General features: G+C 39.8%; 1 protein-coding gene across 1 annotated transcript in view; it reads left to right on the top strand.

Annotated features, from left to right (window-relative positions):
• The window catches only part of RAVER2 (ribonucleoprotein, PTB-binding 2), a 139,574-nt gene that overhangs the window by 101,189 nt on the left and 13,993 nt on the right, over positions 1-24,392 (top strand). The gene's annotated exons all lie outside the window — the stretch shown is intronic.

Below are 24,392 nucleotides of genomic sequence, written 5' to 3'. Positions count from 1 at the left end.
AGAGATCATTCTGTTGTTTTTGAGATTGCATCCAAGTACTGCATTTTGGACTCTCTTGTTGACCATGATGGCTACTCCATTTCTTCTAAGGGATTCTTGCCCACAGTAGTAGATATAATGGTCATCTGAGTTAAATTCACCCATTCCAGTCCTTTTTAGTTCTCTGATTCCTAGAATGTTGATGTTCACTCTTGCCATCTCCTGTTTGACCACTTCTAGTTTGCCTTGATTCATGGACCTAACATTCCAGGTTCCTATGCAAGATTGCTCTTTACAGCATTGGACCTTGCTTCTATCACAAGTCACATCCACAACTGGGTATTGCTTTTGCTTTGGCTCCATCCTTTCATTCTTTCTGGAGTTATTTCTCCACTGATCTCCAGTAGCATATTGGGCACCTACCAACCTGGGGAGTTCCTCTTTCAGTATCCTATCATTTTGCCTTTTCATACTGTTCATGGGTTTCTCAAGGCAAGAATACTGAAGTGGTTTGCCATTCCCTTCTTCAGTGGACCACATTCTGTCAGCCTTCTCCACCATGACCTGTCCGTCTTGGGTGGCCCCACATGGCATGGCTTAGTTTCATTGAGTTAGACAAGGCTGTGGTCTATGTGATCAGATTGACTAGTTTTCTGTGATTATGGTTTCAGTGTGTCTGCCCTCTGATGCCCTCTTGCAACACCTACCGTCTTACTTGGGTTTCTCTTACCTTTGACGTGGGGTATCTCTTCACAGCTGCTCCAGCAAAGCGCAGCTGCTGCTCCTTACCTTGGTCTAGGGGTATCTCCTCACCGCCACCCCTCCTGACCTTGAATGTGGAGTAGCTCCTCTCCACCCTCCTGCGCCAGCGCCAGTGCAGCCACCACCTCTTGGATGTGGGATTGGCCCTCTTGGCCGCTGCCCTGACCTCAGGTATGGGATTGCTCCTCTCGACCACCGCCCTAACCTCGGGTGTGGGGTTGCTCCTCTCGGCTGCCGCTCTGACCTCGGGCGTGGGGTAGCTCCTCGTGGCCATGCTTCTGCGGGGTCCGTGGCAGCAGGCGTGCTTCTGCCACGTGGTCTGTAGCAGCCGGCGATCGCTTCTCAGCCTTTTGGCTAAGATCAAGTGTAGTATCAAGTGTAGTATGCAAAAATGAACTGTATTCCTGTGTACTAGCAGCAACAATTGGAAAATAAAGTTTTTAAAAATTTTCCATTTATAATAGCACCAAACATGAAATACATAATAATAAATTAAGAGAAGATTTATAACCTCTCTGCAATGATAACTAGAGAACAGTGCTGAGAGAAAGTAAAGAAGATGCCTATGAGTGGAGTGCTATACCACATTCATGAATTGAAAGACTTAATATTGGTATGATATCAGTTCTTCCTCCCAAATTAATCTGTTCAGTTCAGTTCAGTCGCTCAGTCGTGTCCAACTCTTTGTGATCCCTTAGACTGTAGCATGCCAGGCTTCCATGTCCTTCACTGTCTCCCAGAGTTTGCTCAAACTCATGTCCATTGAGTCAGTAATGCCTTCCAGTCATCTCATCCTCTGTCACTCCCTATTTCTCCGGCCTTCAATCTTTCCCAGCATCAAGGTCTTTTCCAATCAGTTGGTTCTTACATCAGGTGGCCAAAGTATTAGAGCTTCAGCTTCAGCATCGGTCCTTCCAATGAACATTCAGGGATGATTTCCTTTAGTATTGACTGGTTTGATCTCCTTGCTGTCCAAGGGACTCTCAAGAGTTCTCCAACATCACAGTTCAAAAGCTTCAATTCTTTGGTGCTCAGCCTTCTATATGGTCTAACTCTTACATCCATACATGACAACTGGAAAAACCATAGCTCTGACTATGCAGACCTTTGTTGCTAAAATAGTGTCTCTGCTTTTTAATATGCTGTCTGGTTTGTCATAGCTTTCCTTCGAAGGAGCAAGCGTCTTTTAATTTCATGGCTGCAGTCACCATCTGCAGTGATTTTGGAGCCCAAGAATATAAACTCTGTCAGTGCTTCCACTTTTTCCCCATCTATTTGCCATGAAGTGATGGAAGCAGATGTCATGATCTTAGGCTTTTGAATGTTGAGTTTTAAGCCAGCTTTTTCACTCTCCTCTTTCACCCTCATCAAGAGGCTCTTTAGTTCCTCTGCTTTCTGCCCATTAGAGTGGTATCATCTGCATATGTGAAGTTGTTGACATTACTCCTGGCAATCTTGATTCCAGCTTGTGATTCATCTAGGCCTGTTTCACAAAATGTACTCTGCATAGAAGTTAAATAAGCACGGTGACAGCATACAGCTTGTTGTACTTCTTATTCAATTTGGAACCTGTTCATTGTTCCATGTCCAGTTCTTACTATTGCTTCTTGACTCACATACAGGTTTTTCAGGAGACAGGTAAAGTGGTCTGGTATTCCCATCTCTTGAAGAATTTTCCAGTTTGTTGTGATCACACAGTCAAAACTTTAGTCAATGAAGCAGAAGTAGATGTTTTTCTGGAATTCCCTTGTTTTTTCTATGATCCAGTTGATGTTGGCAATTTGATCTCTGGTTCCACTGCCTTATTTAAATCCAGCGTGAACATCTGGTAGTTCTTGGTTCACATACTGCTGCAGCCTAGCTTGAAGGATTTTGAGCATTACCTTGCTAGCATGTGAAATGAGCACAATTGTACCATGGTTTGAGCATTCTTTGACATTGCCTTTCTTTGGGATTGGAATGAAAACTGAGCTTTTCCAGTCCCATGGCCACTGCTGAGTTTTCTGTATTTACTAGCATATTGAATGCAGCACTTTAACAACATCATCTTTTAGGATTTGAAATAGCTCAACTGCAATTCCATCACCTCCACTAACTTTGTTCATAATAACGCTTCTTAAGGTCCTCTTAACTTTACTCTCCATGTTGTCTGCCTCTAGGTAAGTGACCATACTATCTGGGTTATTTAAGACCTTTTTTGCATAGCTGTTATATATGTCCTGGCCACATCTTCTTAATATCTTCTGCTTCTGTTAGGTCCTTACCATTTCTGTCTTTTATCTTGCCTATAATGAAATGTCCCTTTGATATCTCCGGTTTTCTTGAAGAGATCTCTAGTCTTTCCCATTCTGTTGTTTTTCTCTATTTCTTTGCATTGTTCACTTAAGACTTTCTTATCTCTCCTTGCTATTTTCTGGAACTCTGCATTCAATTACGTATATCTTTCCCTTTCTCCCTTGCCTTTTGCTTCATTTCTTTTCTCGGCTATTTCGAATGCCTCCTCAGACAACCATTTTGCCTTCTTGCATTTCTTTTTCTTTGGGATGGTTTTGGTCACCGCCTCTTTTACAATGTCACAAACCTCTGTCCATAGTTCTTCAGTCACTCTGTCTACCAGATCTAACTCTTGAATCAACAAATATTGGACCCTAATTTTAAAACTCAAGCCTTAGCTGCACTAAATAGAGGAAAGAATTTCCATTTATTATTTTAGAGATCTTAAAATTATCTGATGATAAATGAATTAAATCAATTATTCAAGATCTAGTTAATTAGAAACCAGTTTAAAATGGGCCACTCCTCCCAATTCTGTAGTTGATCATAATAATTAATGAGAATTACCACTGAGCTACAGTTATCTGTTTTTTCAACAATTACAATTCTTAACTGTTTGAACTGTTGTTGAGAAAATCAGAAATAGAGTAGTTTAAAAGTTTGTTTTGCACACTCTCACAGTGATAATTATAGTCAGCTATATAGTCCTGTTAGTTTGAAAGTACCAGTGAAGTTTGGAAAGTCAGGTTCTGAGGTGGAGATAAATAGGTACATCTGTGTCAGACAGTTGAGAGGAGCCACTGTAAAGGAGAAGCCTTTGAGCTGATTTATTAAATATTTTTCAAACACCTAAATCTAATATCTAATTATAATCTGTAAAAAATAAGATTCTTATTAGGAATATAGGTAACATTCCTCTTAAGCAGCTTTTGTTTGACATAGTCATTAGTTCTAATAACATAAAAAATAACAACTATTTCATGTCTTTCTAAGTTGTGGTTTTGGGTTCTCGTTTAACCCTTGCCATGCTGGTGTGCCCTGAATTAGGATGGCACCATTTACTTGCATGTTGTACTCTCCTGTTGCCCTTGGTTACAGGGATATTTCCTGCCAGGAATCTGACCGCCTGTTGTAGGGAATTCACTACAGAATGTATGATGAGATGGTGTGATGAGGGAAGAGGAAACAAAAACAAAAAACTGAGCAAAAAGGCCTGGCGATGTTTTGTCCTTTCATGTAGAGCCTAATGCTGCCCTCTAATGGGCAGATGATGCAGAGACTTGACAAAACATGATTTGTGCAATGTGATAGGTCAGAATTGTGTGACAAACACTAACGATATTAAGTATTTTTAAAAACCTCAACCTACTTTAAACAGAAATTACTGAACCACAGATTATATTAGCCCGAGATAGTAACTTGGAAAGTACATTAAAAATGATTTTTGCTAAAAATTAGAATTAAGGAAAGCAAGTTGTTGAAATGTAAAGTTACTATCATCACTTTAAAATCTTTTTTTTAATAAAAGTCTTTTAAGTGTTTGAAAAAGTCAACAAAAGAAGAGTATACGTATGAATAAATCTAAAGAGAGGTTTGAATTGCTATTCTATATGTTAGTCTAAATTTTCAAGGGATTTTAATGTTTAATGTTTGATTTTTTTTAAATGCTTTTTAAATATACTTATACCTAAAATATATAACTTGTACAATTTGATATACTGAAACTGATTAGGTGGTGATCAAATTTTGCTTCATTAAATGTAGGTGAATTTAATTCAGACGACCATTATATATACTACTGTGGGCAAGAATCCCTTAGAAGAAATGGAGAAGTCCTCATAGTCAATAAGAGTCCGAAATGCAGTACTTGGATGCAGTCTCAAAAACGACAGGATGATATCTGTTCATTCCCAAGGCAAACCATTCAGTATCACAGTAAACATAGTGTCATAGTATCATATGCCCTAGCCACTAATGGCGAAGAAACTGAAGTTGAACAGTTCTGTGAAGACCTACAAGCCCTTCTAGAACTAACACCAAAAAAGATATCCTTTCATCATAGGGGACTATAATGTAAAAGTAGTAGGTCAAGGGATACCTGCAGTAACAGGCAAGTTTGGCCTTGGAGTACAAAATGAATCAGGGCAAAGGCTAACGAGTTTTGCCAAGAGAACGCACTGGTCATAGCAAACACTGTCTTCCAACAACACAAGAGACGACTCTACACATGGACATCACCAAATGGTCAACACCGAAATCAGATTGATTATATTCTTTGCAGCCAAAGATGGAGAAGCTCTATACAGTCAGCAAAAACAAGATCAGGAACTGACTGTGGCTCAGATCATGAACTCCTTATTGCAACTTAAATTGAAGAAAGTAGGGAAAACCACTAGACCATTCAGGTATGACCTGAATCAAATCCCTTATGATTATAAAGTGAAAGTAACAAATAGATTCAAGAGATTAGAGCTGATAGATAGATTGCCTGAAGAACTATGGATGGAGGCTTGTAACATTGTACAGGAGGCAGTGATCAAAACCATCCCCAAGAAGAAGAAATGCAAAAAGTCAAAATGGTTGTCTGAGGAGGCCTTACAAATAGCTGGGAAAAGAAGAGAAGCAAATAGCAAAGGTGAAAAGGAAAGATACATCCATCTGAATGCAGAGTTCCAAAGAATAGCAGAGATAAGAAAGTCTTCCTAAGTGATCAATGCAAAGAAATAGAGAAAAACAATAGTATGGGAAAGACTAGCAATCTCTTCAAGGAAATTAGAGACACCAAGGGAACATTTCATGCAAAGACAAACACAGTCAAGGACAAAAACGGCATGGAACTAACAGAAGCAGAAGATATTAAGAAGTGGTAGCAAGAATACACAGAAGAAATATACAAAAAAGATCTTAATGACCTTGACAACCACGATGATGTGATCACTTACCTAGAGCCAGACATCCTGGAGTGCAAACTCAAGTGGGCCTTAGGAAGTATCACTACGAACAAAGCTAGTGGAGGTGATGGAATTCCAATTGAGCTATTTCAAATCCTAAAAGATAATGCTATTAAAGTCCTGCACTCAGTATGTCAGCAAATGTGGAAAACTCAGCAGTGGCCATAGGACTGGAAAAGGTCAGTTTTCATTCTAATTCCAAAGAAAGGCAATGCCAAAAAATGCTCAAACTACTGCACAATTGCACTCATCTCACACGCTAGCAAAGTAATGCTAAAAATTCTCCAAGCCAGAGTTCAACAGTATGTGAACTGTGAACTTCCAGACATTTAAGCTGGATTTAGAAAAGGCAAAGGAACTAGAGATAAAATTGCCAACATCTGTTGGATCATCGAAAAAGCAAGGGAATTTCAGAAAAACATCTGCTTCATTGACTACACTAAAGCCTTTGACTGTGTGGTTCACAACAAACTCATGGAAAATTTTAAGAGAATAGAATACCAGACTACCTGACCTGTCTCCTGAGAAACCTGTATGCAGGACAAGAAGCAACAGTTAGAACTAGACATGGATAGTTCAAGGACTGGTTCTAAATTGGGAAAGGAGTACAACAAGGCTGTGTATCATCACCCTGCTTATTTAATTTATATGCAGAGTACATCATGCGAAATGCTGGGGTGAATGAAGCACAAGTTGGAATCAGGATGGCAGGGAGAAATATCAATAACTTCAGATACACAGATGATACCACCCTTATGGCAGAAAGTGAAGAACAAAAGAGCCTCTTGATGAAAGTGAAAGACGAGAGTGAAAAAGTTGGCTTAAAGCTCAACATTCAGAAAACTAGGGTTATGGCATCCGGTCCCATCACTTCATGGCAAATAGATGGGGAAACAATGGAAAAAGTGACAAACTTTATTTTCTTGGGCTCCAGAATCACTGCAAATGATGACTGCAGCCATGAAATTAAAAGATGCTTGCTCCTTGGAAGAAAAGCTATGACCACCTAGACAGCATATTAAAAAGCAGAGAAATTTACTTTACTGACAGAGGTCTGTGCAGTCAAAGCTATGGTTTTTCCAATGGTCATGTATGGTGGTGAGAGTTGGACTGTGAAGAAAGCTGAGCACCAAAGAATTGATACTTTTGAACTGTGGTGTTAGAGTCCCTTGGAGACTTGAGAGTCCCTTGGACAGCAAGGAGATCAAACCAGGCAATACTAAAGGAACTCAGTCCTGACTATTCTTTTTAAAAACTGAAGCTGGAGCTGAAGCTCCAGTACTTTGACCACCTAATGGGAAGAACTGACTTACTGGAAAGGACCCTGATGCTGGGAAAGATTGAAAGCAAGAGGAGTAGGGGACGATGGGATGAGATGGTTGGATGGCTTCACCAATTCAATGGACATGAGTTTGAGCATGCTCCTGGAGTGGGTGATGGACGGGGAAGCCAGCGTGCTGCTATCCATGGGTCGCAAAGAGTAGGACATGACTGAGCAACCGAACTGAAATGTAGTATAGTACCTTTTTTGCTGTGTGTGGGCTTCTCGTTGTGGAGCATCATGGGCTTTAGGTGGGCGGGATTCAGTAGCTGTGACTCCCGGGCTCTGGAACACAGGCTCTGGTGTGGTGCATGGGCTTAGTTGCTCTGCAGCATGTGGAATCTTCCTGGACCAGGGATTGAACCTGTGTCTCCTGCATGGGCAGGTGGATTCTCCACCACTGAGCCACCATGGAAGCCCTGGAGGATCAGTCTTTACATTCACAGTTAAGACTTAAAGTACTCATAAAGAAAGGCAAGTGGCTGAGAGGCAAAAAGGAACATGAAAATTGAACACATCTGCATATATATATACAAAAAAGAAACATTTTATTGTTACTCTTGAGAGTCCCTTGGATAGCAAGGAGATCAAACCAGTCAATCCTAAAGGAAACCTGAATATTCATTGGAAGGACTGATGCTGAAGCTCCAATACTTTGGCCACCTCATGCGAAGAGCCAACTCACTGGAAAAGACCTGATTCATTGGAAAAGACTCTGATGATGGGCAAGATTGGAGGAGGAGGAGAAGGGGACAACAGAAGATGAGATGGTTGGATGGCATCACCGAGTCAACAGACATGAGTTTGAGCAAGCTCCGGAAGTTGATGATGGAGAGGGACGCCTGGCGTGCCGCAGTCCATGAGGTCGCAGAGAGTCGGACACGACTGAGTGAGTCAACAACTACAGTGTCACAGAATGAAGCATGTTGGTTTTAAAACATTTTTTAACAACTAGGAAAAGAATTACATTGTTTAAATAGAACTTTAAAAGTGAACTATATTAAATGCAGAGAAGATAATCAAATTAATTCTTATTTCTTTAGTTATGAAGTCTAAAGGCTGGACTGGAAACTATAAGAAAGGTTATTATGGGTTTGACTCAGGCCTTAGGTGAACTAGTGCAACCGGTCATTTCAGGTTTTCCATCCCATCTAATTCCATTCAAGAGTCAAGACCTAGAAAAGATAAAGTGGGGTAAAGGAGAAGGTGACACTGAGGAGTCCTATATGAGCAGAATTTTCTGAAAACCAGTTTGATTTTTGTATTTAGGAATTTATGTGCAAAGTAGTTATATTTACTTTAGGAGAGCATTAGTGGTAAAGCAGTATCTTTAATTTGGACTGTAGTAGATGACCCTAATCAAAATCACACTCAGCATTAACATATCCCAAAGGAATCTCCCTGAGGAATATTCAAGATTCCAGTTTCTCAAATTCTTTCAAGTACTTTTAAAATAAGCCTTTAGTTCAGTGATTGAAATGAGCTTAATATACATTGTAAGTATCAAACTTTGGCTGTCACATGGAAATAAAACAAGTTAGTCTATATTTACATGAAGATAAAAAGATTCACTTTAATAAGGGGAAGAAAATGAGATTTCTTGTTTAATCCAAAAATAATAACTGCATAGTTACAGAATGGGTTTCATAGTAAATGTGTGCAAACTTTGGATTTTTAAGAATAAGGCAGATTAGAATAATGGTGGGAATAGTAAAGTGAGAAAAATTGAGCTGGATTCATAGTCCTAATATTGCATTGTATGAGTAGTGAGTAATGTCGCAGTTATGTTCAAGTTTTTGTGACCCCGTGGATTCTCTGTCCATGGAATTCTCCAGGCAAGGATACTGGAGTGGGTAGCAGTTCCCTTCTCCATGGAATCTTCCTGACTCAGGGATCGAACCTGGGTCTCCTGCCTTGCAGGCAAATTCTTTACCATCTGAGGCACTTGGGAAGTCTTGTGATTTTAGTCAAGTCACGTAAGTTTTCTGAGCTTTTGTTTTCTGATCTCTTCAATGGAGATAATAATTTCTTCCTGTTTACTGCACAGATCCGTGATACAGTGTAGGACATCATCAAATTACATGTTATCAGTTCATACCTTTCCAAATGTACTATGGTTTGGCTGTTTTGTTGATCTGATTTCTGCCTGAATACTAGACATGCAGAACTAGAGTTATAGGGCTTCTCTCAATGTCTTTATTCTCTTCAAAGCATAAATGCCTGTTGAAATTGTTTTCTTCAGATTTTCTAAGTATGCCACTTTGTTCTTTCTCATCTGTAAATTCCTTTGTAAATGCTAAGCAAAAATTTGAATCACGTGTAATCTGTGTTTGCCCACATGCATATATCTAAAAGCATGGACAAGTTCAGTGGCCTCCTGGAGAGACCTTCTTATGCCTGTCTCCTTCATTGCCACATTTTTTTTTAATGAAGCTGCTTGAAATGAAGGGAAGTGAAGTCGCTCAGTTGTGTCTGACTCTTTGTGACCCCATGGACTGTAGCCTACCAGGCTCCTCCCTCCATGGGATTCTCCAGGCAAGAGTACTGGAGTGGGTTGCCATTGCCTTCTCTGAAGCTGCTTACTAACCTACAAATTCTAAGATGAAGCATGTCATTCTGTGTTTGTAATTAATCAGGTGTTAGCCTAGTGTTTCAGCCTGTCCATGACTTGCTTTTCCAACCTCATTTGCCACTGCTCTCTTCCATGGGCCAGCCACTGGTGCCCTGTCACTGGTGTGTGGTTCGTGCCATCTGGTTTGTCACATATTTCCTTTCTCCTGGAGAAGGCAATGGCACCCCACTCCAGTACTTTTGCCTGGAAACTCCCATGGACGGAGGAGCCTGGTAGGCTGCAGTCCATGGGGTTGCTAGAGTCGGAAACGACTGAGCGACTTCACTTTCACTTTTCACTTTCATGCATTGGAGAAGGAAATGGCAACCCACTCCAGTGTTCTTGCCTGGAGAATCCCAGGGATGGGGGAGCCTGGTGGGCTGCCGTGTATGGGGTCGCACAGAGTCGGACACGACTGAAGCGACTTAGCAGCAGCAGCAGCAAACTGGCCATCCTGTGTCTCTTCCTCATATCTGACCTCACCTCCAGATCTTAACTCAGATGCCATCTCATCCTGAAACATTTTCCCATATTGCTCAACACCCCCACTCCCATTTTCCCATCTCTGAAAAAGCTTTAGCACTTCACCTGTTTCTCTTTTGTATGGTGGCATGTCCTTTCAGAATTCTGTTTTGTGCTTTTCGTTTTATGTGTATATATATGTACAAACACACACACACATATTATTTTTATTTATTTATTTGGCTGTGCTGGGTCTTAGTTGCAGGATATGGGTGGGACCTTTGATCTGTGTTGTTGCATGTGGGATCTTTAGTTGGATCTTTAGTTGTGACTTTCAAACTCTTTAGTTGCTACATGTCAGGTCTAGTTCCCTGACCAGGGCCTGAATCCAGGCCCCCTGCGTTGGGAGCGTGGAGTCTTAGCCACTGGACGACCAGGGAAGTTCTTGTTTTGTGCTTTTCTTACTTCCCCTCCTAGGATATGAGCTCTTGGAGGTTTCATTCATCTCGGTAACCTCATAAGAGAGCCCAGCGCTCTCAACATTTAGTCTTTGAAGGAATAGATGTTTTATATCCTGCAAATATGAAATAGAAAGAAAAGCAGATGCTTGCTTGGTTTTATTTTCTCCTTTTTGATGTTTCTTTGATACCAATATATTTCTCCCAGAACACTAAACTTTGTTTCAAAAATCTTAATCAACAACAACAAAAATCTTAACTATCATCATTTCCTATTTAATTCATCAGTTCTTACATTAGAAGATAGATATCTTTGGTAGAGTGTATTAGAAGGATTATCTTTCTTCCCTTATCATATGGGCTACCGTAACATTCATTTTCATTTCCTTTTCTTACTTACAGTTTCCCATGTGTCCTGGTGAAGGTTTTTGCTGAACTCATGCATCCCAGCAGGTTCTTTCTGTGAATGGTATAGCACGATTAGGAAATCCTTTGAATGAAAGTATCTAATAAATTTCCCAGCTGGTTTTTGAGAATGAAGATGGTATAGAAAGAGAGGAACACTCAGGTTGCTATTGTGCTTTATACTCAGACATGACACATGGATTACTACACTGCAGGAAGAATCAGGGAAGAGAGCTGAGAATGTGAGATTTCCAGACTTCAGAACGACATATCTGTTGTTTCTTGCCATCTTTGGAAAATGAGTTAGTTGAATTATACAACAGCTAGCTTTTCAAAATTAAACTAGATGGATTGATCATTTATTAGAGGAAGAAGATTAAGGAGGAAAAAAGAGTTCATTATACTGAAGCTAAGGGTGTGACAACGTTAGTGGCTATGGTCCAAAATGCAGAAAGATCACCAGACCAACAAAGGGATGAAAATAGAGAAGACAGCTGAAGAGAATGATGAAGAGGCATGATAGTGGGGAGCGAGGACTCAGAGGGAGGGCGTCCAGCTAAGTCGGTAAGCATGCGGTTTTGTTGCTGGCAGCTCTTATTGAGGTGGAATAGCTTTTTTTTTGTTGAGGTGCAGTTGATGTATAACAGGAGTTTCATATGACAACATACTGATTTGACTTTTGTATATTTTGTGAAATAATTACCACAGTAAATCTAGTTAACATCCATCACTGCAGTTATTTTTTTTCTCTTGTGATGAGAATTTTTAAGAGTAATTAACTCTTAGCAACTTTCAAATATACAATAAAATATTATTAATTATAGTCATCTTGCTGTACGTTATATTCCCAGGTCTGGTTTATTTTGTACCTGGAGGCTTGTATCCTTTGACCAGTCTCCCCCGTTTTGCCAATCCTTTAATCCCCACCGCTGGCAACGACCTCTGTGTCCACGAGTTAGGGTCAGTCTCTTTTGTTGTTTGTTTTTCAGATTTCACATGTAAGTGGGGGCGTACAATATTTGTCTTTCTCTGACTTATTTCACTTAACATAATGCCCTCGAGGCCCATACATTGTCATGAATGGCAGGATTTTCTTTTCTGTGACTGAATAATATTCCTGTGTGTGTATATCCCACATTTTCTTTAGCATTCATCCATCGGTGAACATTGAGGTTACTTCTGTGTCTTGGTTATTGTAAATGATGCTGCAGTGAACACAAACTTTTCAAGTCAGGTTCCCCCCACCACCACCTTTGAATAAATACTCAGAAGTGGTATCTCTGGGTCAAAGGGCAGTTCTATTTTTTAATTTTTTTGAGGAGTATTCATAGTGTTATCCATAGTCACTTGTTGTTTAGCTGCTGCTGCTAAGCTGCTAAGTTGCTTCAGTCATGTCCGACTCTGTGCGACCCCATAGACGGCAGCCCACTAGGCTCCCCCGTCCCTGGGATTCTCCAGGCAAGAACACTGGAGTGGGTTGCTGTTTCCTTCTCCAATGCATGAAAGTGAAAAGTGAAAGTGAAGTCGTTCAGTCGTGTCCTTCCCTTAGCGACCCCATGGACTGTGGCCTACCAGGCTCCTCTGTCCATGGGATTTTCCAGGCAAGAGTACTGGAGTGGGGTGCCATTGCCTTCTCCGTGTTTAGTTGCTGAGTCATGTCCAACTCTTTTGTGACCCCATAGACCCTGCTAGGTTCCTCTGTCCATGGAATTTCCCAGACAAGAATACTGGAATGGGTTGCCATTTCCTTCTCCAGGGGATCTTCCCAACCCAGAGATGGAACTTGCCCATCCTGCATTGGCAGGCAGATGCATTCTTTACCGCTGAGCCACCAGGGATGTTCTCATAGTGGCTACACCAATTTGTATTCCCACCAGCAACGTATGTTGCTGTAGTCGTTCAGTCACTAAGTCATGTCTGACTCTTTGTGACCCCATGGACTGCAGACACGCCAGGCTTCCCTGTCCTTTATTATCTCTCAGAGTTCGCTCAAACTCGTGTCCGTTGAGTCAGTGATGCCATCCAGCAGTCTCATCCTCTGTTACCCACTTCTCCTGTCCTCAATCTTTCCCGGCATCGGGTCCTTTCCAACAGTAAATCAGGGTTCCATTTTATCCATATCCTTGCCATCACTTGTTATTTCTTGCCTTTTTGACAATAACCATTCTAACAAGAATGAGGTGATCTCTCATTGTGGTTTTGATGAGAACCACCCTAGTAATTAGTGATGTTGGATATCTTTTAATGTGCCTAATGGCCATTTGTGTATCTTCTTTGGAAAGTGTCTATTTGGCTCCTCCGCCCATTTTTTAATCTGGTTGTTTGTTTTTTAATATTGAGTTGTATGAGTTCTTATATATTTTGGATAGTAACCTCTTGTCAGATACATCATTTGCAAGTATCTTCTCTTCTCCCATTCAGTAGGCTGTCTTTTCATTTTGTTAATGGTTTCCATTGCTGAACAGAGATTTTTAGTCTGATTTAGCCCCATTTATTTATTTTGGCTTTTATTTCCCTTTCCTGAAGAGACACATCCAGAAAGATATTGCGAAGAGCATACTAATATGTCAAAAGAAATACTACCTATGTTGCCTTCTAGGAGTTTTATGGTGTCAGGTCTTATATTCAAGTCTTTAATCTGAGTTGATTTTTGTGTCTGGTGTGAGACAGACGCCTAGTTTCATTTTTGTTTGCATGTGGCTGTCGTTTTCTAGTCATTTATTGAAGAGACTGTCCTTTCCCCATTGTATATTCTTTTTCCTTTGCTATAAATTAATTGTCCATGTTTGTATAGGTTTATTTCTGTGGTTCCTATTCTGTTGCATTGATCTATGTATGTGTTGTTGTTGTTTTTTAATTACTATAGCTTTGTAATGCAGTTTGAAATGAGGGTGTGTAATATCTCCTACTTTGTTCTTATTCTTAGGATTGCTTTGGCTGTACAGAATCTTCTTACAGAATCTGTAAAGATTCTGAACAGATGTTTACAGAATCTGTTCCATGTAAATTTTAGAATTTTTTCTTCTATTTTTCTGAAAAGTATCCTTGGAATTTTGATAGGTATTGCATTGAATCTGTAGATTGCTTCAGGTAACATGGACATTTTAACAACATTAACTCTTCTAATTCCATGGGCGTGGAATATCTTTCAATATTTTGTGTCTTCTTCAGTTTCAACAACATCTTATAGTTTTCGCTGTAGAGATCTTTCCCCTCAATTGTACTTTATTCATTTTGTTGTGATTATAAATGAGATTGTTTCTTTAATTTTCCTTTCTGTGAGCTCATTGTTAGCGTATAGAAGCACAGCAGACTTCTGAATGTTGACTTTGTACTCTGCAACTTTACTGTCTTCATTTATTATTTCTAATAGTTTTTTGTGTGCATGTGGTCTTTTCAGGTTTTCTACTTGTAAAATCGTATCATCTGCAGATAATTTTTTTGCATTTTTACTTCTTTCTTTCTGATTTGGATTCCTTTATTTTTCCTTGCCTAAATGCTTTGGCTAGGTGTTCCAATAGTATTTTGAAATAAAAGTGGTTAGGGTGGCCATCCTTGTCTTATTCCTGTAGATTAGCTATATTTTTTTCATATATGGCCAGTATTATTCTGAGGTATATATTTCTGTACACATTTTATTGTGATTTTTTAAATCATAAATAGGTGTTAAATCTTGTCAGATGCTTTTTCTCATCTGTTGAGATGATTTTTGAATCTGTGTTCTTCACAGATACTGGCCTTTAATTTTCTTCCTTTGTGTTATTGTCTGGTTTTGATAACAGGGTATTATTAACCTTGTAAAATAAGTTAGGAAGCACTTCTTCCTCTTTAGTGTTTTGCAAGAATTTGAGAAGGATGGGTATTAAATCTTCTTTGCATGTTTGGCAGAATATATCCTGGACTTTTTTTTTTTTTTCCCCTTGGGCTTGCCTGGTGGATCAGACAGTAAAGAATCTGCCTGCCAGTGCAGGAGACCTGGGTTTGATCCCTGGGTTGGGAAGATCCCCAGGAGAAGGGAATGGCTACTCACTCCAGGATTCTGGCCTGGAGAATTCCATGGACAGAGGAGCCTGGCGGGCTACAGTCCATGGGGTCACAGAGAGTCAGACATGACCAAGCAACTCACACACACACACACACACACACACAGAGTCAGACATGACCAAGCAACTCACACACACACGCACACGCACGCACGCATGCACGCATGCGCGCACACTTCTGATTACTGTTTCAATCTCATGATTAGTCTATTCAGAGTTTTCTGGAGTCAGCATATAGTTGAGTCTTGTTTTTTAATCCATCTAGCCACTCTGTGTCTTTTGATTGATGAATTCATTTATATTTAAGTTGATTATTGATAAATGAGTACTTAGTATTGCTTTTTAAAAAATTATATGTGAGTGTTTTTTATAGATATATATGGCTATATATTTCCATTCTTCCTTTTTCCTTCTGTTTCTGTCCACTATTTTGGTTTAGCGGTTTTCTATGTTTTTCTCACTCTCATCTTTTGTTGTGTTGCTTGTCTCTGCTCTAGATTTGTTTTGTGGTTACTGCAATGCTTGTATACATCGTCTCATAGGAAAAACAGTCGATTTTCTGCTGATAGCGTCTTATCTTCGCTTGCCTAAATAGGTTTCATCCTTGTTTGCTTCCCCTTTTATGTTTTTGTTGTCTGAAATTATCCCTCTTTATGTTTTGAGTTTAACAGATTGAAGTGGTTATTTTTTACTGCTTTCCCCCCTTTAACCTTTATGCTATAATAAAATATTTAAAAAGTTATTCTGATATAGAGTGGCAATTTTCTGATATTGTTTATCCCCTTACTCAAGGATTTATGTACCTTTGCCTTTTTTCTGGTAGAACAGTTCCTTTCAGCACTTCTTAAAGGCAGGTCCATTGTTGATGAATTCCCTCAGCTTTTGTGTGTCTGGGAAAGCCTTTCCTTCTCCTTCATATCTGAATGATAACTTTGCTGGATAGAGTATTTTCCGCTGGCAATTTTTCTTTCAGTATTTTGAGAATGGCCACTCTTCTCCTGGCCTCTAGAGTTTCTGCCAGGAAATCTACTGATAATCTAATGGGGGTTACTTTGTGGGTTACCATCCTTGTTTCCTTGGCTGCCTTTAAAATTATTTGTCATTGACTTCTGACAGTTTTAAGAGAATGTGTCTTAGGGGAAGTCTTTTTTGCATTGAGGTAATTAGGCATTCTCTTAGCTACATGGATTTGTATACCCAGTTCCTTCTCCAGGTTTGGGAAGTTCTCAGCTACTATTTCTTTAAACTCTCTGCTGCCTTTTCCTTCTCTCCCGGGATACCCATTATCCTAATATGACCCTTCCTGAAAGAGTTGGATAGTTCTCATAGATTTCCCCAGTTTTCTCTAGATCTTAATTCTCTTCTTTCTTCTATCTGTATCATTTTTAGATTTCTGTCTTCAAGCTTGCTGATTCTCTCTTCCATAAAGTCTGCTCTATTTCCAGTGCTTTCCAAATTCCATTTCTCATCTCATTTATTGAACTCGTCAGCTCCAGACTTTGTTTGGTTCTCTTGTAGAGTATCAGTCTATTTAGTAAAATATTCCTTCTGTTTCTTAATTTTATTCCTGAGCTCACTGAATTTTCTTGAGTTTCTTTGTGACAGCTATTTTGAATTCTTTTATCAGTTAGATCACAGTATTCTATGACTTTGATTTATAGAGAATTGTCATTTTCTTTTTTTAATACATCACTATTGTGGGTTTTCATGATACTTGATAAGTGTTCCTCTGCCGGAGTATCTGAAGTAATGGACATCTTTCTTCCTTAGGTAAAACCTTTCTTTTTTTTTTTTTTTTTGGCTTGATTCTAATGATTCAACAATTTAGAAATTAAAGTGCCTCTTTTGTCTTCCAGTAGGTGTCACTATAGCACAAGATTTTTGTTTTCTTCCCTGAGGTGCTTCTGGTTATCTGTGAGTCAGCCCTTTACCTGTCTGTCAGAGGTGACACCTGCCTCCTACCTTCCTTGGCACTGCTTGTGCCTCTAGGCTCTTGGTGCCCTGCTGCTGCTGGTGTCACCTCCTGAGGACTGGGATGGTAGACACTTCTGCCATGTCCCAGATCTGAACTGTAGGCTCTGCTACTGCAGGGGAGGTAGGTGGAGAGGTGGGGTCACAGGTACCTCTACTATGTTGGGGGCATTGGGTTTCTTGGGTGCACCACTGTGGATGGGAGTGAGTAGGGGGACTGGGGCTGGAGTCATGGGTGCCTCTGTGCTTGAAGGGACAGAACATAGCCCTCACGGCCACCACTGCCAGGTTACCTGTCGCTGTGAACACCACTGAGGCCAGGAAACTGGAGTTGGGCGTGCTGCCTCCCCTGCGCACCAGGTTTTCCGGGCCTGCAAGCTCACCTGCTGCGGCTGGGAAGCAGGATGGCAGGTGCTGCCTCTGCTGTCCCCTGGTTCCACCTGTTTGTGTTCCCGTCCACCCACCTCTGGGCTTCCCAGGTGGCTCATTGGTAAAGAATCCACCTGCCAACGCAGGGGACACAAGAGACACACGTTGGATCCCTGGGTCGGAAAGATCCCCTGGAGTAGGAAATGGCAACCCACCCCAGTGTTCTTGCCTAGAGAATCCCATAGACAGGGGAGCCTGGCCGACTACAGTCCATGGGGTCACAAAGATTTGGGCACAAGAGCACGTACACACACCACCCACCTTTAAATGTACAGGTGTGTGGAATTCTCCAGCATCCTGGTGTATTGGGCAGATGTGGCTTTGTTGAGTTGTGGATGTTTTACTGGTTATAGATTGAAGAGGAAAGACAGAGGGAATGTCTCACTCCAGCAGGATGCTGATGTCACTCATGTTTTGTTTTTGATGTCACAATTTACAGCTTATGTGTCCATTACCAATTATTGTAGGTGTTTTCACAAAGTTCCTTTTTTAATGTTCATGCTAGCTTTGTAAGTGATTACTTCAGTGTCTTTACAACATTAGATTATTCTGAATTTTACCATATACTTAACCATTACCCGTGAGATTTGTACTTTCGTATGCTTTCCTATTAACTAAATGGTACCATTTCGTTTCAGCTTAAAGAAGTACCTTTAACATTTCTTGTAAGGCTGGTTTCATGGTAATAAAATCCTGTAGTTTTTGCTGTCTTGCAAATTCTTCCTCTCTCCTTCAATTCTGAAGGACAGCTGTGCCAGGTAGAGTATTCTTGGTTGGCAGGTTGTTTTTTTTCGTTCAGCACTTTGAATATATCATGACACTCTTTTCTGGTCTGAAAGGTTCTGCTGAAAAATCTGCTTATAGTCTTATGGGGTTTCCCTTGTATGGAACAAGTTTTTTATTCTTGCTGTTTTAAAGATCCTCTTCTTGTCTTTAACATTTGATGTTTTAATTATCATATATCTTGGTGTGAGTCTCTTTGGGTTTATCTTATTTGTAACTCTTTGGAATTCCTGGATCTGGATATCTGTTTCTTTCCCCAGGTTAAGGAAATTTTCAACCACATTTTTTCAGATAAATTTTCTGCCTCTTTCTCTCTCTTCTCCTTTTGATAACCTTGTTGTTATCCTTCAAGTCCCTTTAAGGTATCTTCACCTTTTTTTAATTCTTGTTTCTTTTTGTTGCTCTGATTGGATAAGTCCCATTGCTGTATTTGAGTTCACTAATCTTTTCTTCTGCTTCATGTATCAGATGTTGAGCCCCTCTATTGTATTTTTCAGTTTCATTACTAAATTTTTCAGGTCTGTAGTTTCTGTTTGGTACTTTCTTACATTTTCTACCTCTGTTGAAATTCTCAATTTGTTGATCCATTGTTCTCCTGAGTTTAGTGAGCATCTTTACGATCATTGTTTTGAACTCTATTTATAGAGTAAATCACTTATGTCAGTTTCATTAAGGTCTTTTTCTGAGGCTTCATCTTGTTCTTTTATTTGGAACATATCCCTATTTCTTCATTTTCCTTGATTCTCTGTGTTGGTTTCTATGCATTAGGTAAAATCTACGCCTTTCCAAGACTTGAAGGAGCAGTCCTGCCCTGGCTCTTGGTTGTGTCTTGAACATATGATTGTCCAAGCAGCCTACTTTATTCTTAGTGCCTGCAAGGAGTTGAGTGTGTGCCAGACCTGTCACTGTCCCCAAGAGGGCAGATCTTAGCACCTAGATTCAGGCTGATTAGAAGCCAGAACTTCAGGTTGTTGTTGCTGCTCAGTCACTAAGTCGCATCCAAATCTTTGCAGCCTCATGAACTGCAGCACACCAGGCTCCCCTGTCCTTCACTGTCTCCCAGAGTTTGCTCAAATTCATGTTCATTGAGCAGTTAGATGATATCTAACCATCTCATCCTCTGAATTTCCACACTAGCTATTTTGGGGGCTCATCTCTCAGACACAGAACTTATAAGTTGAAGTGCCAACCAATGTTTAAAGCAGCATTATTTACAATAGTCAAGCCATGGAAGCAACCTAAATGTCCATCAACAGATGAATAAATAAAGAAGAGGTGTATATATACACAGTGGAATACTACTCAGCCATAAAATAAAGAATGAAATAGTGCCATTTCATCAGCATGAGTGGACCAAGAGATTATCATACTAAATGAAGTAAGTTAGACAAATGTCATATGATATCACTTATATGTGGCATTTAAAATATAACACAAATGAATCAATCTATGAAACAGAAACAGACTCATAGACATAGAGAAAAGACTTTGGTTGCCAGGTGGGAGAAGTGGGTAGGGTAGGGGAGGGATGGGAGTTTGGGATTAGCAAATATAAATGATTATATTAATCTATAAAATGGATAGACAACAAGGTCATTACTGCATAGTACAGGGAACTATATTCAATATCTTATAATGAACCATATGGAAAAGAATATGAAATACAGCACACACACATACATACACATGATAATAACTGAATCACTTTGCTATACACCAGCAATTAACACAACACTGTAAGTCAACTGTACTTCAATAAAAAAATTTAAAAAGTTGAAGTACCAGCTTGGGTTCAAACCTTTCACTTCTTAGGGGGATGCTCGGGGTTGTGAATTCCCGCCCAGTTATGAGTTGCTGCTCTGAGGGTGGGGTTTATGGTGAGACAGTCTCTCAGCCTCTCCTCCCCATTGTGGTGTGGCCTGCCTTTCTTTTTTCTCATTTGCTCAATGTGTAGGAGTAACTTATCTCGTTTTTTGGTTTCTTTCAGAGGAAACTGTTCCATATGCAGCTGTAGATTCGGGGTGTCTGTGGGTGGAGATCAGTTCAGGATGCACCTGTGTCACCGTTTTGAACTGGAACTGGTGGAGTTTCTTGTACCCACTGACACAGTTTTAATGATTTATCACCTCACAGCCGGGCTCCTCTCATCTTTACTCCCACCTGTTCCCTTTCCCATTATTTCAGAGCAAACATCAAATATATTATACACTTTATCACCTGGAAAAATTTTGACACAGGAGTTAAAACCAAATTCTTTGCTAATCTGTTTCACTTTGTGAAACATTCCTTTAAATGCCTATGTGAAGAAGGATTTTACTGGAGTGTCACAAGAGTAGACTACATCAAAATAAAGTACCAAGGTAGATGGATTTCTGATTTCCAGTCTTCCATCATCTTTTTAAATTTTTTAAACTTTTATTTATTTATTGGTTGCGCTGGGTCTTCGTTGCAACGCACAGACTCTTCATTGATGCATGCAGTTTTGGTGAGGGGAAGTTGCTCGTCCATTGTGGTGTGTGGCCTTCTCGTGGTGATGGCTTCTCTTGTTGGAGAGCGTGGGCTCTAGAGCTCAGGCTTTAGTAATTGTGGCCCATGGGCTTAGCTGTGCGTAGTATGTGAACCATGAACTTCCAGATGTTCAAGCTGGTTTTAGAAAAGGCAGAGGAACCAGAGATCAAATTGCCAACATCTGCTGGATCATCAAAAAAGCAAGAGAGTTTCAGAAAAACATCTATTTCTGCTTTATTGACAACACCAAAGCCTTTGACTGTGTAGATCACAACAAACTGTGGAAAATTCTGAAAGAGATGGGAATACCAGATGACCTGATCTGCCTCCTGAGAAATCTGTATGCAGGTCAAGAAGCAACAGTTAGAACTGGACATGGAACAACAGACTGGTTCCAAATAGGGAAAGGAGTATGGCAAATCTGTATAATGTCACCCTGCTTATTTAACTTATATGCAGAGTACATCATGCGAAATGCTGGGCTGGATTAAGCACAAGCTGGAATCAAGATAGCTGGGAGAAATATCAATAACCTTAGATACACAGGTAACACCACCCTTATGGCAGAAAGTGAAGAACTAAAGAGCCTCTTGATGAAAGTGAAAGATGAGAGTGAAAAAGTTGGCTTAAAGCTCAACATTCAGAAAACTATGATTATGGCATCCAGTCCCATCACTTCATGGCAGATAAATGGGGAAACAATGGAAACAGTGACAAACTTTATTTTCTTGAGCTCCAGAATCACTGCAGATGGTGACTGCAGCCATGAAATTAAAAGATGCTTGCTCCTTGGAAGAAAAGCTATGACCAACCTAGACAGCATATTAAAAAGCAGAGACATCACTTTGCCAACAAAGGTCTGTCTAGTCAAAGCTATGGTTTTTCTAGTAGTAATGTATGGATGTGAGAGCTGGACTATAAAGAAAGCTGAGTGCTGAAGAATTGATACTTTTGAACTGTGATGTTGGAGAAGACTCTTGAGAGTCTCTTGGACTGCAAGGATCCAACCAGTCAATCCTAAAGGAAATCAGTCCTGAATGTTCATTGGAAGGACTGATACTGAAGCTGAAACTCCAATACTTTGGCCACGTGATGTTAAGAACTGACTCATTTGAAAAGACCCTGATGCTGGGAAAGATTGAAGGCGGGAGGAGAAGGGGACAACAGAGGATGGGATGGTTGGATGACATCAACAACTTGATGGATGTGAGTTTGAGCAAACTCTGGGAGTTGCTGATGGACAGGGAAGCCTGGCTTGCTGTAGTCCATGGTGTTGCAGAGTTGGACACAACTGAGTGACTGAACTGAATTGAACTGAAGGCATGTGGAATGTTATTGGACAGGAGTGAACGCGTGTCCCCTGATTGGCAGGAGGATTCTTAACCACTGGACCACTAGGGAGCTACCTTGCCTCTTTAAAAAAAAAAATTCATTATTTTATCCAAGTTTATTGAAGTATAATTGACAAAATTGTAAGTCATTGAAAGTATACAGCAAAATGATAATCTGATATACATGTACATTGTGAAAGAGGTCTCCTCATTGACTAAATTAATGCATTCATTACCTCACTTTACTTATGAAAACATACAAGTTTTCCATCTTAGCAAGTTTCAGTTGTACAATACAGTGTTATCAACTATAGTCACCATATTACAAATTAGATTTTCAGACTTTATTCATCTTATAACTGAAAGTTTATGCTGTTTTTCTAACCTTGTCCTATTTCCCCCACTCTGTAGCCACTGGCAACCACTTTTTTACTCTGTTTCCATGAGATTGACTTTCATTTTCTTACTTCTTTAAAAATATTTCATTTAGCATAACGCCTTCTGGGTTCATCTATGTTGTTACAAATGACAAGATTTCTTTCTTTAAGGCTAAATAATGGTCCACTCTGTGTACATATATGTGCTCAGTCACTAGGTCATGTCCAACTCTTTGCGACCCCATGGACTATAGCCCACAAGGTTCCTCTGACCACGGGTTTTTCCAGGCAAGAATACTGGAGTTGGTTGCCATTTCCTACTTCAGTGTATGTATATATACATAGGGAAATGCAAATCACTACACACATGCCACATTTTCTTTATTTTCTTCATCCACTTAGGTTTTCTCTATACCATGTCTATTTGAATAATGATTTTATGAATGTGAGAGAACAAATATCACTTCAAGTTAATTATTTTGCAACCAAAGGAAATCAGAATATGTTCAGAAGTTGGATTGCTGGATCAAATGGTAGTTCAATTTTTAATTTCTGCACTGTTTTCTATAGTGCCTGTACAAGTTTACATTCCAACAGTGTACAGGAATTACCTTTTCTCCCATATTTGCCTGCATTTGTTATCTCATCTTTTTTTTATAATAGACTTCTAACCTGTGTAAGGTGGTTTCAGTTTGCATCTCCCCAGTGATAAGAGGGCAAGGAGAAGTGAGTGACAGAGAATGAGATTGTTAGATGGCATCACAGACTCAATGGACATGAGTTAGAGCAAACACCAGGAGAGGGTGAAGGACAGGGAACCCTGGTATGCTGCAGTCTATGGAGTTGCAAAGAGCTGGACACGTCTTAGTGAATGAATAACAATTAGTGAGAATGAGTACTTTTTATGTATCTGTTGGCCATCTGTATTTTTTTATTGAATAATGTCTATTTAGATGTTTTACCCACTTTTAACTGGGGATTTTTTGGCTATTAAGTTGTGTATGTTCCAAGAATATTTTGAATATTAATCCCTTAACAGATATGTGGTTTGCAAATATATTCTTCTGTTTCATAGGTCGAATTTTCATTTTGTTGATGGTTGTTTTTGCTGTGTAGAATCTTTTTAGTTTGTAAAAGGATTAGGAATACTTAAGAGTAAATCACATTAGGAATACTTTAGGATGTAATCACATTTATTTTTGCTTTTGTTACCTTTTCTTTTGCTGTTAAATACAAAACATCACTGCAAAGACCAATGGCAAGTAGCTTCTTACCCATTATGTTTTCTTATGGGAGTTTTATGGTTTCAGGTTGTACATTCAAGCCTTTAATCCATTTTGAGTTGACTTTTCAGTATTTTGTAAGTAGTGATCCTGTTTCATTCTTTTTCATATGGTTATCCAATTTTCCAAACTCCTTTTATTGAAGAGGTATCCTTTCCGAACTGTATATTCTTGACTCCTTTGTCATAAATTAATTGACCATATAACATGAGTTCATTTTGGGGGTCTCTATTCTGTTCCACATACTCCTTGGAGGAAAAGTTATGACCAACCTAGATAGCATACTCAAAAGCAGAGACATTACTTTGCCAACAAAGATCCGTCTAGTCAAGGCTATGGTTTTCCAGTGGTCATGTATGGATGTGAGAGTTGGACTGTGAAGAAAGCTGAGCACCGAAGAATTGATGCTTTTGAACTGTAGTGTTGGAGAAGACTCTTGGGAGT

This window comes from Bison bison, unplaced genomic scaffold (genome assembly GCF_000754665.1).
Source record: "Bison bison bison isolate TAMUID 2011002044 unplaced genomic scaffold, Bison_UMD1.0 scf7180017846569, whole genome shotgun sequence".
NCBI lineage: Eukaryota > Metazoa > Chordata > Mammalia > Artiodactyla > Bovidae > Bison > Bison bison.
The sequence above is the reverse complement of the archived record's forward strand: the minus strand, read 5'-3'. Positions and strand labels throughout refer to the sequence as shown.